The sequence below is a fragment of the Bubalus kerabau genome, chromosome 10, assembly GCF_029407905.1.
Source record: "Bubalus kerabau isolate K-KA32 ecotype Philippines breed swamp buffalo chromosome 10, PCC_UOA_SB_1v2, whole genome shotgun sequence".
Classification (NCBI taxonomy): Eukaryota; Metazoa; Chordata; class Mammalia; order Artiodactyla; family Bovidae; genus Bubalus; species Bubalus kerabau.
In genome coordinates this window covers 30764663-30779571 of record NC_073633.1, presented here as the reverse complement: position 1 = coordinate 30779571, position 14909 = coordinate 30764663, and the positions used below count along the sequence as shown (strand labels likewise).

Below are 14909 nucleotides of genomic sequence, written 5' to 3'. Positions count from 1 at the left end.
ATTGATGAACTCTGCAAATACTGTACTAAATGCAAGAAGCCAGACACAAAAGGCCACATATTGTGTGATTCCATTTATCTGAAATATCTAGACTAGGCAAATCCACGGAAACAAAAGGCATATTAATGGTTGCCATGGGCTAGGAAGAAAGAATGGGGCAAGACTGCAAAATGGCTCTGGGGTTTCCTTTTGTGATGCTAAAAGTGTTCTGGAACTAGATAGTGGTAATGATTGCAGAACACTATGAATGTATTAAATGCCACTGAATTGTATACTTTAAAATAGTTAAAATAGTGAAATGTATGTTATGTGAATTTTACCACAATAAAAAAGCACATTACAAAACAGTAGGTATAGTTGGTTTTGTTTTTCTGAAGTATATGCATAGGAAAAAATGTGTAGAAGGATAGGGACTCCTCTGGTGGTCCAGTGGTTAAGAATTGCCTTCCAGTGCAGGGGATGCAGGTCTGATCCCTAAACAGTTTCTGATCAGTCTCTCTCAGTCTTGCCTAACTCTGTGACTTCATGGAGCCTGCCAGGCTCCTCTGTCCTTCACTATCTCCCTGAGATTGCTCAAACTTATGTCCATTGAGTCGGTGATGCCATCCAACCATCTCATCCTTTGTTACCCCCTTCCCCTCCTGCCCTCAATCTTTCCCAGCATCAAGGTCTTTTCGAATCAGTCAGCTCTTCACATTAGATGGCCAAAGTATTGGAGCTTCAGCTTCAGCATCAGTCCTCTCAAGGAATGTTCAGGGTTGATTTCCCTTAGGATTGGCTGGTTTGATCTCGTTGTAGTTCAAGGGACTCTCAAGAGTCTTCTCCAGCCCTACGGTTCAAAAACACCAATTCTTCAGCACTCAGCCTTCCTTATTATCTGGCTCTCATATCCACACATGACTACTGGAAAAACTGTAGCTTATACACACACACACACACATAATCTGGGTTTTAAATATTATTTTAAAATTTTCCTGGAGGATACATGAGCATCGTGTAGTGTGAGAAGCTCCCTTTGTCTCACACCTTCAATTTACAACTAGTGAAACATCCCTGACTCAAGAAAAGCTCCCTACCCAACACACCAGGATGCTAGAGAGATCCATACATCTGTACATGTGAAGGTGGGTGTGGAATGGAACACAGAGGAGGTGGAAGGTGGGGAAACAGCAGAGGCAGTGCCCAGGATCCCAGCCCCTTGGTCCCAGTAGCTGAGCCCAGCAAACAGCGGAGCAGGAGGAGAGGCAGCAGACACAACTTCAACATCTCTGCTGCACAGGAAACAGGTCAGCGGCACTGGCGGGGCCGAGACAGTCCCTCCAGCTGTGGTGACGCCTACAGCTCACCATGCTCCCCTGCCCTTGCCTACTGCAGCAGTTACTGCAAGCCAGACAACCCCAGGCATGGTGGAGGTGTCCCTGACCCTGGCTCCCCCAGCTCTTCCCCTCCTCTCTCATCATGGTGGCAATGCTTGCAACCCAGACAACCTCGGACAAAACAAAGGTTCCCGCCGCCCCAGTGCCCCTGGTGGTGACACCAGCAACACCAGTGTTACTAGCAGCAGCAAGGCACTAGGAACCCCAGAGGCACAGGCAGCTATGATAAGGGCAGCAGTGACACCTTTGGCAAAAGTAATGGAAGATGGAAAGTGCTAATTCTCAAATCTGGGCAGCAGCTCTGGTAAGAGAAACCAAAAACTTGTGCTATAGCACCACCTACCGATAAGCAAAAGAAAGGCCTTCTAGTGACCGGTCTGTTCAATTGTTAAAAGTAAACAAAACTACTTAAATAAGAAAAGTGTTCACTATTTCAAATGGGCTGGCAGAGGATCGGTTCATCAAGCATCATAAAAAAACATGATAACACAGTATCAAAAAAAGATAATGACAAGTCCGTAGAACTGAAACAAAATTACAGAAGACTTCTAATCCAACTGTTAAAGAATTCAAAAATAGCTGTCATGAAGAAATTAAATGAGCTACAAGAAAATACAGAAAACAGCTCAATGAGCTCAGGAATAGAATCAATGAACAGAAGGAGTATTTTACCGAAGAGAATGAAACTCTAAAAAAGAACCAAGTAGAAATTGTGGAGATGAAGGGCTCAATAAATGAGATGAAGAATGCATTAGAAAGCACTGAAAACAGAGGCCATATAGAAGAGATAATTCAGACTCAAAGATGGAAATCTAGAAATGATTCATGTAGAAGAGGAGATAATAAAACTAAGTTTTGTTTTGTTTTATTTTCAATGAAGAAACTATGAGAACTATCTACATTAGGAAAGGCAACATAAAGATAATGGATATCCCAGAAGAAAGGAGGAAGAGGGAGCAATTTAAAGAAATAATAAGTATTATTTAAAGAAATAATAACTGAGAATTTTCCAAACCTGGGGAAGGAAATGGATGTATACATTCATGAAGCTAGTACAACATCTAATTATATCAGTGCAGAAAGACATTTTCCAAGACATATTAAAACTGTCAAAAGTCAGTGATAAAGAAAGAATTTAAAAGACATCGAGGGAAAAAACAGTAACCTACAAAGGTACCACAATAGGCTATCAGCATATTTCTCAGTAAAACCTCTACAGGCAGGAAGACAGCAAAATGACATACTCAAAATACTGAAAGATAGAAACTTTCAGCCAACAATACTCTATCCAGCAAAGTTATTATTCAGATATGAAGGAGGAATAAAGGCTTTCCCAGACCAACAAAAGCTGAGAGAGTTCATCACCACTAGATCTATTTACAAGAAATGTTGAAGGGAGCTTTTAAACCTGAAACAAAAAGGCAAAAGTACACAAAACTTTGAGTAAGGTGATGAATAGACAGAATCAGAAAAATGAGAACTCTGTATCAGAATACTGTTAAACAATATAGTATAAAGTTTAAAGGGAGAAAAGTATTTAAAATAACTATAGCTTCTTCAATTTGGTAATGAACTCATGATATAAAGAAGGATAATTTGTGACAATAAGAACATGGAAGGGAAGAATAAAAGGACAAACCTATATAGACACATGAAGACAAGATGCTATTAGCAGAAAAAGAAACTATAGTCCTAAAAAGGACTATTTTATCTTTGAGATATTTTATACAAACCTCATGGTAACCACACACACACACACACACAAAATTGGAGCAGAAACATGAAACATGAACAAGAGGAAACATAAAAACATCATAGAAAACCACCACACCAAAATAACAGACAGAAACACAAGGGAAAAGAAACAATGGAGATAAAGAGGAACTAGAAAACAGAAGATTAAATGGCAGGACTAAGTCCTTCTCTATCAATACTCACCTTAAATGCAAATGGATTGAATTCACTAAGTAAAGGATACAGAGTGGCTGGATGGATTAAAAAACAAGACCCAACTATATGCTGCCTTTGGGAGACTTAGCTCTAAAGACCAACATAGGCTCAAAGTGAAGGGATGGAAGATGATACCCCAATCAAATGGCAGCCAAAATAAAGCAGGTACAACCACTACTCATATCAGATAAAACAGACTTTAAGAAAATAAAGTAACAAGAGACAAAGATGTACCTAATGACAAAGGGGACAATCCTTCAAGAAGATATAACATTCATTGATATAGATGGAACTAATATATACAAATCAATTATTAATAGACCTATAAAGAGAAATTGACAGCAGCACAATAATAGTTGGGAACTTTAACATCCCACTACATCAATGGATAGATTATCCAGACAGAAATTCAATGAGAAAAATATCAGACTTAAATCAGGTGAACTTAATAGATTTATGCAGAAGACCCCGTTCAAAAGCAATAGAATACGCATTCTTCTCAAGTGAACATAGACTATTTTCAAGGATATAGACTAGATGCTGGGACATGATACAGCTTTCAGTAAATTTAAGAAGCCTGAAATCACATCAAACATTTTTTCCATACATAACAATGTGAAACTAGAAATAAGTTATGAGAAAAAAGCTGGGAAAAATACGTGGAAACTGAACAACATGTTACTGAGAAACGATTGAGTCAATGAAGAAATAAAAGGAGAAATATAAAAAACACCTGAATACAAAAATAATGACATACCAAAATCGATGGGATGCAGCAAAAGCAGTACTAGAAGGAAAATTTATGGCAACATAAGCCTACCTCAAGAAACAAGAAAAATCTCAAATAAACAACTTAACCTTATATTTAAAGGAACTAGAAAAGAACAAATGAAGCCCCAAAAAGGAAATAATAAAAATCAGAGTGGAATTAAATTAAATAGAGACTAAAAAGATATCAGAAAAGATCAATGAAGCTAAGAGTTGGTTCTTCGAAAAGATAAAAAAAATAAAGACAAAATCAGAAATGAAAGAAGAGGAATTATAAGAGAAACAACAGAAATACAAAGGATTATAAGAGAATGCTATGAACAGCTATACAACAACAAATTGGACAACCTAAAAAATAGGTAAATTCTTTGAGTATAGAACCATACAACAAAGACTGAATCATCAAGAAATAGAAAATCTGAATAGACTGATCTCTAGTAATGAGATTGAAACAGTAATAAAAACCTCCCAAAAAACAAAAGTCCAAGACAAGATGGCTTCTCTGGTGAATTCTACCAAACATTCAAAGGATATTTAATACCAATCCTCAAGCTATTCCAAAAAAATTGAAGAGGAGGCAATGCTTCCTAACTCGTTTTACAAAATGATTATGCCGATACCAAAACCAGACAAGAGCACCACAAAAAAAAGGAAATTACAGGTCAATATCACTGATGAATATAGATGCAAAAATCCTCAACAAAATATTAGCTAACCAAGTACAATAGTACATTTAAGTTATTGCACACCATGATCATGCTTCCCTGGTGGATCAGCTGGTAAAAAAATCCTCCTGCAATGCAGGAGGCCTTGGTTCAATCCCTGGGTCAGGAAGATCCCTTGGAGAAGGGGTAGGCTACCCACTCCAGTCTTCTTGGGCTTACCTGGTGGCTCAGATGGTAAAGAACCTGTCCGCAATGTGGGAGACCTGGCTTTGTTCCCTGGGTTGGGACAATCCCCTGGAGGAGGGCATGGCAACCCACTCCAGTATTCTTGCCTGGAGAATCCCCATGGACAGCGGAGCCTGACCGACTGCAGTCCATGGGGTCACAAAGAGTTGGACATGACAGCAAGTAAGCACAGCACAGCACACCATGATCAAGTGAGATATATTCCAGGTATGCAAGGATGGTTCAACATCTGCAAGTCAATCAGCATGATACACCACATTAGAAATGAAGGATAAAAATCATATGATTATTTCAGTAGAGTAGAAAAAGCATTTAACAAGATCCAGCATCTACTTATCTGGGTCATGAAGATCTTTTTTGTACAGTTCTTCTGTGTATTCTTGCCACTTCTTAATATCTTCTGCTTCTGTTAGGTCCATACCATTTCTGTCCTTTATTGGGCTCATCTTTGCATGAAATGTTCCCTTGGTATCTCACATTTTCTTGAAGAGATTGCTAATCTTTCCCATTCTATTGTTTTCCTCTATTTCTTTGCATTGATCATTAAGGCAGGCTTTCTTCTCTCTCCTTGCTATTCTTTGGAACTCTGAATTCAAGTGAGTATATCTTTCCTTTTCTCCTTTGCCTTTTACTTCTCTTCATTTCTCAACTATTTATAACTCGTCAGACAACCATTTTGCCTTTTTGCATTTCTTTTTATTGAGGATGATCTTGATTACTGCCTCCTGTACAATGCCATGAACCTCTATTCATAGTTCTTCAGGCACTTTGTCTATCAGATCTAATCCCTTGAATCTATTTGTCACTTCCACTGTTTAATTGTAAGGGATTTGATTTAGGTCATACCTGAATCGTTAATTGGTTTTCCCTACTTTCTTCAATTTAAGTCTGAAACTGGCAATAAGGAATTCATGATCTGAGCCACAATCAGCTCCCAGTCTTGTTTTTGCTGACTGTATAGAGCTTCTCCATCTTTGGCTGCCAAGAATATAATCAATCTGATTTCAGTATTGACCATCTGGTGATGTCCATGTGTAGAGTTTTCTCTTGTGTTGTTGGAAGAGGGTGTTTGCTATGATCAGCATGTTCTCTTGGCAAAACTCTGTTAGCCTTTGACTTGCTTTGTTTTGTACTCCAAGGCCAAATTTGCCTGTTACGCCAGGTAGCTCTTGACTTCCTACTTTTGCATTCCAGTCCCCTATAATGAAGAAGACATCTTTTTTGGGTGTTAGTTCCAGAAGGTCTTGTATGTCTTCATAGAACTGTTCAACTTCAGCTTCTTCAGCATTACTGGTTGGGGCATGGACTTGGATTACTGTGATATTGAATGGTTTGCCTTGGAAACGAACAGAGATCGTTTTGGCATTTTTAAGATTTCATCCAAGTACTGCATTTTGGACTTCATTGTTGACCATGATGGCTACTCCATTTCTTCTTAGGGATTCTTGCCCACAGTAGTAGATATAATGGTCATCTGAGTTAAATTAATCCATCCCAGTCCATTTTAGTTCACTGATTCCCAAAATGTCACTCACCTAAGTGGGCCTTAGGAATCATCACTATGAACAAAGCTAGTGGAGGTGATGGTATTCTATTTCAAATCTTAAAAGATGATGCTGTGAAAGTGCTGCACTCAATAGCCAGCAAATCTGGAAAACTCAGCAGTGGCCACAGGACCGGAAAAGGTCAGTTTGCATTTCAATCCCAAAGAAAGGCAATGCCAAAGAATCTTCAAACTACCACACAATTGCACTCATCTCACACGCTAGCAAAATAATTCTCAAAATTCTCCAAGCCAGGCTTAAACAGTACATGAACTGTGAACTCCCATTGTTCAAGTTGGATTTAGAAAAGGCAGAGGAATCAGAAATCAAATTGACAACATCTTCTGGATCATTGAAAAAGCAAGAGAGTTCCAGAAAAACATCTACTTTTGCTTTATTGACTACACCAAAGCCTTTGACTGTGTGGATCACAACAAACTGTGGAAAATTCTTAAAGAGATGGGAATACCAGACCACCTGACCTGCCTCCTGACAAATCTGTATGCAGGTCAAGAAGCGACAGTTAGAAATGGACATGGAACAACAGACTGGTTCCAAATCAGGAAAGGAGTATGTCAAGGCTGTATATTGTCACCTTGCTTATTTAACTTATGCAGAGTATATCATGCGAAATGCTAGACTGGATGAAGTACAAACCGGAATCAAGATTGCCAGGAGAAATATCAATAACCTCAGATATGCAGATGACACCACCCTTATGGCAGAAAGCGAAGAACTAAAGAGCCTCTTGATGAAAGTGAAAGAGGAGAGTGAAAAAGTTGGCTTAAAGCTCAACATTCAGAAAAAGAAGATCATGGCATCTGGTCCCATCACTTCATGGGAAATAGATGGGGAAACAGTGGGGGGCTCCAAAATCACTGTAAATGGTGACTACAGCCATGAAATTAAAAGACGCTTGCTCCCTGGAAGAAAACCTTTGACCAACCTAGACAGCATATTAAAAAGCAGGGACATTATTTTACCAACAAAGGCCCATCTAGTCAAAGCTATGATTTTTCCAGTAGTCATGTATGGATGTGAGAGATGGACCATAAAGAAAGCTGAGTAGCGAAGAATTGATGCTTTTGAACTGTGATGTTGGAGAAGACTCTTGAGAGTCCCTGCAAGGAGGACTGCAAGGAGATCCAACCAGTCCATCCTAAAGGAAATCATTCCTGAATATTCATTGGAAGGACTGATGCTGAAGCTGAAACTCCAATACTTTGGCCACCTGATGTGAAGAACTGACTCATTGGAAAAGACCCTGATGCTGGAAAAGATTGAAGGCAGGAAGAGAAGGGGACAACAGAGGATGAGATGGTTGGATGGCATTACTGACATGATGGATATGAGTTTGAGTAGGAGGCTCCAGGAGTTGGTGATGGACAGGGAAGCCTAGCACGTTGCAGTCCATGGAGTCGCAAAGAGTCAGACATGACTGAACTGAACTGAATGTCCACTTATGATAAAAACTCTCAATAAAGTGGATATAGAGAAAACAAACCTCAACATGATAAAGGCCATTTATCACAAGCCCACAACTAATATCATACTCAGGGTAAAAAACTGAAAACTATCGGCCTAAGATCAGGAACAAGATAGGGATGCCCACTCACACCATTTTTATTCAATGTAGCATTGGCAGCCCTAGTCAGAGAAGTTATACAAGAAATAGAAATAAAAATAAAAAAAATAGAAATAAAAATAAACTATAAAAAAAGGTTTAGTTTTATCAAGCTATAAAACTGTCACTATTTGCAGATGACAATATCTTATGTATAAAAAACCCTAAAGATTCCACTAACGATTATTATAAACAATAAATGAATACAGAAAAGTTGCAGCATATAAAATCAACATACAAAAATCAGTTCCATTTCTATATACTAACAATAAACTATCAGAAAGAAATTAAGAAAGCAATCATGTTTACAATTGCAATGAGAAGAACAATATACACAGGAATAAATTAAACCAAGGAGGTGAAAACCCTATACACTGAAAACTATTAGGACATTGTTGAAAGAAATTGCAAAAGACACAAAGAAATGGAAAGGTATTTTGTACTTATGAATTGAAGAACTAACATTGTGTAAATATTCATATAACCTAAAGTTATCTACAGATTCAATGTAATTCCTTTTCAAAATCCCAATGAAATTTTTCATAGAAATAGAAAAGAAAAATCTAAAATTTATATGGAACCACCAAAAAACTCAAAAAGCCAAGGCAAACTTGAGTAAAAAAAAACAAAGCTCGAGGTATCACACTCCCTGATTCAAAATTATACTACAATGCTAGAGTAATCAAAACAGCATGGTATTGGCAGAAAATCAGACATACAGATCAATGGAATAGAATTAAGAGCCCAGACACAAACCCACATATTTATGGATTATTTCAATTTGTGACAAATTAGTCAAGACCATACAATGGAGAACAGCAAATCTCTTCAATGGTGTTGATAAAACTGTACAGTCACATAAAAAAGAATGAAGCTAGATCACCATCTTACACCATACACAAAATCAACTCAAAATGGATTTAAAAAAAAGAAAAACTTGAAGACCTGAAATCATAAAAGTCCTGGAAGAAAACAGGCAATATGCCCTTTAATATTGCTCTTAGTAATATCTTTTTGCATATGTTTTCTCAGGCAAGGGAAATAACCTTGAAAATAAACAAATGGGTGAGAGTTTCCTGGTAGTCTAGTGGTTAGGACTCTGTGCTTTCATTGTCGAAGATTTGACTTCAGTCTCTGGTCAGGGCATTAAGATCCCACAGACAACATGGCATGACCAAAAAATAAATAGATAAATAAATGGGACTACATCAAACTAAAAGGTTTTGCCCAGCAAAGGAAACCACCAACAAAACAAATGGAAGAAGACATTTGCAAATCATATATACAATTAGGGGTTAACATTCAAAATATATAAAGAACACATACAACTGAACAAAAACAAACAAAAAAAATGCAATTGAAAAATGGGCTGCTGCTAAGTCACTTCAGTCGTGTCCGACTCTGTGTGACCCCATAGACAGCAGCCCGCCAGGCTCCCCTATCCCTGGGATTCTCCAGGCAAGAACACTGGAGTGGGTTGCCATTTCCTTCTCCAATGCATGAAAGTGAAAAGTCAAAGTGAAGTCGCTCAGTCGTGTCCGACTCTTCGCGACCCCATGGACTGCAGCCCACCAGGCTCCTCCGTCCATGGGATTTTCCCAGGCAAGAGGACTGGAGTGGGGTGCCATTGCCTTCTCCGGAAATATGGGCAGAGGCTATGAATAGACATTTTCCCAAAGAAGACATGGAGATGGCCAACAGACAAATGAAGATATGTTCAACACCACTAATTATTAGGGAAATACAAATCAAAACAGCAGGAAGTTATCACCTCACACTTATTAGAATGCCTATTATCAAAAATACAATAAATAGCAAATGTTGGAGAGGATATAGAGAAAAGGGAATTCTCATATACTGTTGGTGGGATTGTAAATTTGTGTACCCATAATGGAGATTCCTCAAAAAATTAAGAATAGATCTACTATACAATTCAGGTATTCCACTCCTGAGTATTCAAAGAAGACAAAAACACTAATTTGAAAAGATATACACACCTCTATGTTCATTGCAACATTATTTACAATAACCAAGATATGGAAACCACCTATGATCTTATCAGTGGATGAATGGATCAAGATGTGACACACACACACACATATATATACGTATATATATATATATATATACACACACACACAGTATATAATCCATATATATATATACAGTATATAATCCATATATATATATTCACAGTATATAATCCATATATATATATTCACAGCATATAATCCATATATATATATTCACAGCATATAATCCATATATATATAGTATATAATCCATATATATATTCACAGTATATAATCCATATATATATAGTATATAATACATAAATATATATATACAGTATATAATCCATATATATATGTACTGTATATATATATATATATATACACCACTCAGTCATAAAAAGGTGAAATCTTGCTATTTGTGACAGCCTGGATGGCTCTTGAGGGTATTATGCTAAGTGAAATAAGACAGATGGAGAAAGACAAATATCATATGATTTCACTCATGTGGAATGTAAAATATAAATAAATAAATGAATAACCAAAACACATAGACACGGAAAACAAATTGGTTCTATACAGGAAGGAGGTTGAGAGGGAAGGTGAAATAAGTAAAGGAGATCAACTGTATAGTGATGGATGGAAGCTAGACTTTTGGTGGAAAGCACACTTGTGTTGTGAAGTCGCTCAGTCATGTCCGAGTCTTTGTGACCCCATGGACTGTAGCCCACCAGGCTCCTCCATCCATGGAATTTTCTAGGCAAGAGTACTGGAGTGGGTTGCACACTATTGTGTATTTAAAAGCGAAATTATAATGTTGTACACATGAAACTAATATGTTACAAATCAATGTTGCCTCAATTTAAAAAATAAAATTTAAAAAAGTATGCCATTTCCCAATCAACTGAAAAGAGAAAGTTAAATCAACTTGAAGTGGGAAAAAAAAGTTTTTCTTGTATTGAGCCAAAAACTCTTTTTACTTGTTAAATGAAACCTTTAGTTGGGGGAAAATTGATAGGGTTTTAAAGGTAAATAGCACCAAGGAATCTGGAAACTACTAAAATGATGGTGGAACAGAACATTCAGAGAAACAAGTAAACATGTACTTAGAAAGAAAAAAATCTCTTTCATAGCTAACTGAGTCAAAGATGTTACTGTAGGGGAGATCAGATCAGATCAGATCAGTCGCTCAGTCGTGTCCGACTCTTTGCACCCCATGAATCGCAGCACGCCAGGCCTCCCTGTCCATCACCAACTCCCAGAGTTCACTCAGACTCACGTCCATTGAGTCAGTGATGCCATCCAGCCATCTCATCCTCTGTCGTCCCCTTCTCCTCCTGCCCCCAATCCCTCCCAGCATCAGAGTCTTTTCCAATGAATCAACTCTTCGCATGAGGTGGCCAAAATACTGGAGTTTCAGCTTTAGCATCATTTCTTCCAAAGAAATCCCAGGGCTGATCTCCTTCAGAATGGACTGGTTGGATCTCCTTGCAGTCCAAGGGACTCGAAAGAGTCTTCTCCAACACCACAGTTCAAAAGCATCAATTCTTCAGTGCTCAGTCTTCTTCACAGTCCAACTCTCACATCCATACATGACCACAGGAAAAACCATAGCCTTGACTAGATGGACCTTTGTTGGCAAAGTAATGTCTCTGCTTTTCAATATGCTATTCAGGTTGGTCATAACTTTTCTTCCAAGGAGTAAGCGTCTTTTAATTTCATGGCTGCAGTCACCATCTGCAGTGATTTTGGAGCCCAAAAAGATAAAGTCTGACACTGTTTCCCCATCTATTGCCCATGAAGTGATGGGACCGGATGCCATGATCATTTTCTGAATGTTGAGCTTTCAGCCAACTTTTTCACTCTCCACTTTCACTTTCATCAAGAGGCTTTTGAGTTCCTCTTCACTTTCTGCCATAAGGGTGGCGTCATCTGCATATCTGAGGTTATTGATATTTCTCCTGACAATCTTGATTCCAGCTTGTGCTTCTTCTAGCCCAGTGTTTCTCATGATGTACTCTGCATAGAAGTTAAATAAGCAGGGTGACAATATACAGCCTTGATGGACTCCTTTTCCTATTTGGAACCAGTCTGTTGTTCCATGTCCAGTTCTAACTGTTGCTTCCTGACCTGCATACAGATTTCTCAAGAGGCAAGACAGGTGCCATCTCTTTCCGAATTTTCCACAGTTTATTGTGATCCACCCAGTCAAAGGCTTTGGCATAGTCAATAAAGCAGAAATAGATGTTTTTCTGGAACTCTCTTAAGGCAAGCAAATAAAAGGGAATAAGGATGCAACAGAATCATATTAAGAGGTACAGACTAGAAGTTCCTTTTGGAATTGACTGTAACAAATAGTGCTAGGGAATTAAAAAATAACTCAGGGAAAAAATTAGAAAACTATTTTCCAAATCTGTTATCTCTGACTACAGCTGCCAACTGGGTTGTAAGGACATATGGGCTGTAAATGTGGTTTGTGTTCATGAAAAAACCTTCAGAAGGGACCAGAGAAAATAACAGATATGTGCAGTCATGTAGCATTTATAATAATAATGATGATGATATCTTCATTTCTAATAATAGTTCTTACATGTACCTTTGTCATGCTTACTCTGTGCTTCACCCTATCTTAAGCACTTCTAGTGTCTTAATTCAATTAATCCTTACAATATCCCTAAAAAGCAGGCACTAACATCCTTGTAGTCCTTTTGGGAAGTCCAGGGGGTCAAAACTATTTTCAAAATAATACTAAGATTTTTTTTTCTTTTTTCATTCTCATGTGTTTACAGGTACACAGAGGAAATCTCCAGAGGCTACAGGAAGCATAATGACATCATCACTTTAATGGCTAATAGACAATGGGTTTGTATAGTCTTGTGTTTTCTGGGGTTTTCTTTTTATGAACTTTTATTGGCATATAAATTGCTTTACAATGTTGTGTTAGGTTTCTACTGTGCAGCAAAGTGAATCAGGTATACATATATCCAGTCTTCTAAAGATTCCCTTCCTATTTAGGTCACCACAGAGCACTGAGTAGAGTTCCCTGTGCTATACAGTAGGTTCTCATCTATTTTATACATAGTAGGGTATATATCTGGGATTTTCTAAGGTTAAACTGTTTGGGATCCTGAAACCAAAAAGTTTGAGAACCATTGCCCTAACGTAAACTGTTATCTGGTTTCTGAAGGAATAATCATGACTGATTGCCATAATTTACTCATTCTTTCATTCAATAATTACTGAATTATTATGCCAGGTATACGGATTACATTGGTGGATAAGAGTGGCATGGTACCTTGAGTTTGGTGTGATGGTTCTAAAACATTAGGGTGCACGGGAGTCCCTTGGTAAGTTAACTAAAAGTACAAATTAAAATGCAGATTAATTTTTTAAGGGGTGGGGCTCAGGAATTTTTATATATATCCACTAACTATACATTGGCAAATGCTGGTCTAGTAGTTGTTTAGCATGAAGAGAAAAATTGGAGAAATGAAAGTGATCACCACAGACTTTGAGTCTGCTAAAGAGCCATACCATAAACATTGTCAGAAAAACTCTTACATTCTTGACCTGCGTACAGATTTGTCAGGAGGCAGGTCAGGTAGTCTGGTGTTCCCATCTCTTTAAGAATTTTCCACAGTTTGTTGTGATCCACACAGTCAAAGGCTTCGGTGTGGTCAATAAAGCAAAAGTAGATGTTTTTCTGGAACTCTTTTGCTTTTTCAATGATCCAGCAGATGTTGGCAATTTGATCTCTGGTTCCTCTGAGATGAGAGATACTATAACATATTTGTATAGTGGAAGAAATTGATGGTGCAGAAGAGAGAGGGTATAACTGTAGGAGCAAAGCCTGTGAATAAGGAAAAGGGATTGGAATCTAGCACACAGATGAGGGGATTGGCCTTAAATGTTAATGAGAATAGTTCATCCATTGTCACAAGAGAGAAGGCAGACAGGTATAGACCTAGGTGTTTCATAGCTTGGTGAAAAAGTTTTTGGTAGCAAGATGATGGAGTAGAAGGACGTGCGCTCATCTTCTCCTGCAAGAATTCCAAAATTACAACTCGCTGCTGAACAACCATCGACAGGAGAATGTTGCTGCTGCTGCTGCTAAGTCGCTTCAGTCGTGTCCGACTCTGTGCGACCCCACAGATGGCAGCCCACCAGGCTCCCCCGTCCCTGGGATTCTCCAGGCAAGAGTACTGGAGTGGGGTGCCATCACCTTCTCTGAGAAGGAGAATATTGGATCCCACCAAAAAAGATACCCCACGTCCAGGGGCAAAGGAGAAGCCCCAGCAAGATGGTAGGAGGGGTGAAATCGCATTTAGAATCAAACCCCACACCTACCAGAGACCCTCGTAGGACTCAAACAAACCTTGTGCACACCAGGATCCAGAGACCCCACAGAGACTGAGTACTGTACAGCAAACCTAGTCATGTCCTGTATACTATATGTGGCCTACTCTTGAGAGCAAACACTATTATCCCCATTTTAGAGATGAACTAGAATTAATTTTATAACTCACTTCATATTTCACTGAGAAAATACAGAAATGCAATTGAAAACTTAACTTTTTCACCAAGCTACTGAACTACCTAGGCCTATACCTGTCTGCCTTCTCTCCTGTGACAATGGATGAACTATTCTCATTAACATTTAAGGCCAATCCCCTCATCTGTGTGCTAGATTCCAATCCCTTTTCCTTACTCACAAGCTTTGCTCC

At 38.3% G+C, this 14909-nt stretch overlaps 1 long non-coding RNA gene across 1 annotated transcript in view; it reads left to right on the top strand.

Annotated features, from left to right (window-relative positions):
- The window catches only part of LOC129621114 (uncharacterized), a 30281-nt gene extending 17170 nt beyond the window's left edge, over positions 1 to 13111 (top strand). Inside the window, exon 4 of the long non-coding RNA XR_008699011.1 lies at positions 12975 to 13111. This is a non-coding gene — a long non-coding RNA (uncharacterized LOC129621114). The remainder of the gene's footprint in view (positions 1 to 12974) is intronic.
- Positions 13112 to 14909: the final 1798 nt, after the last annotated feature.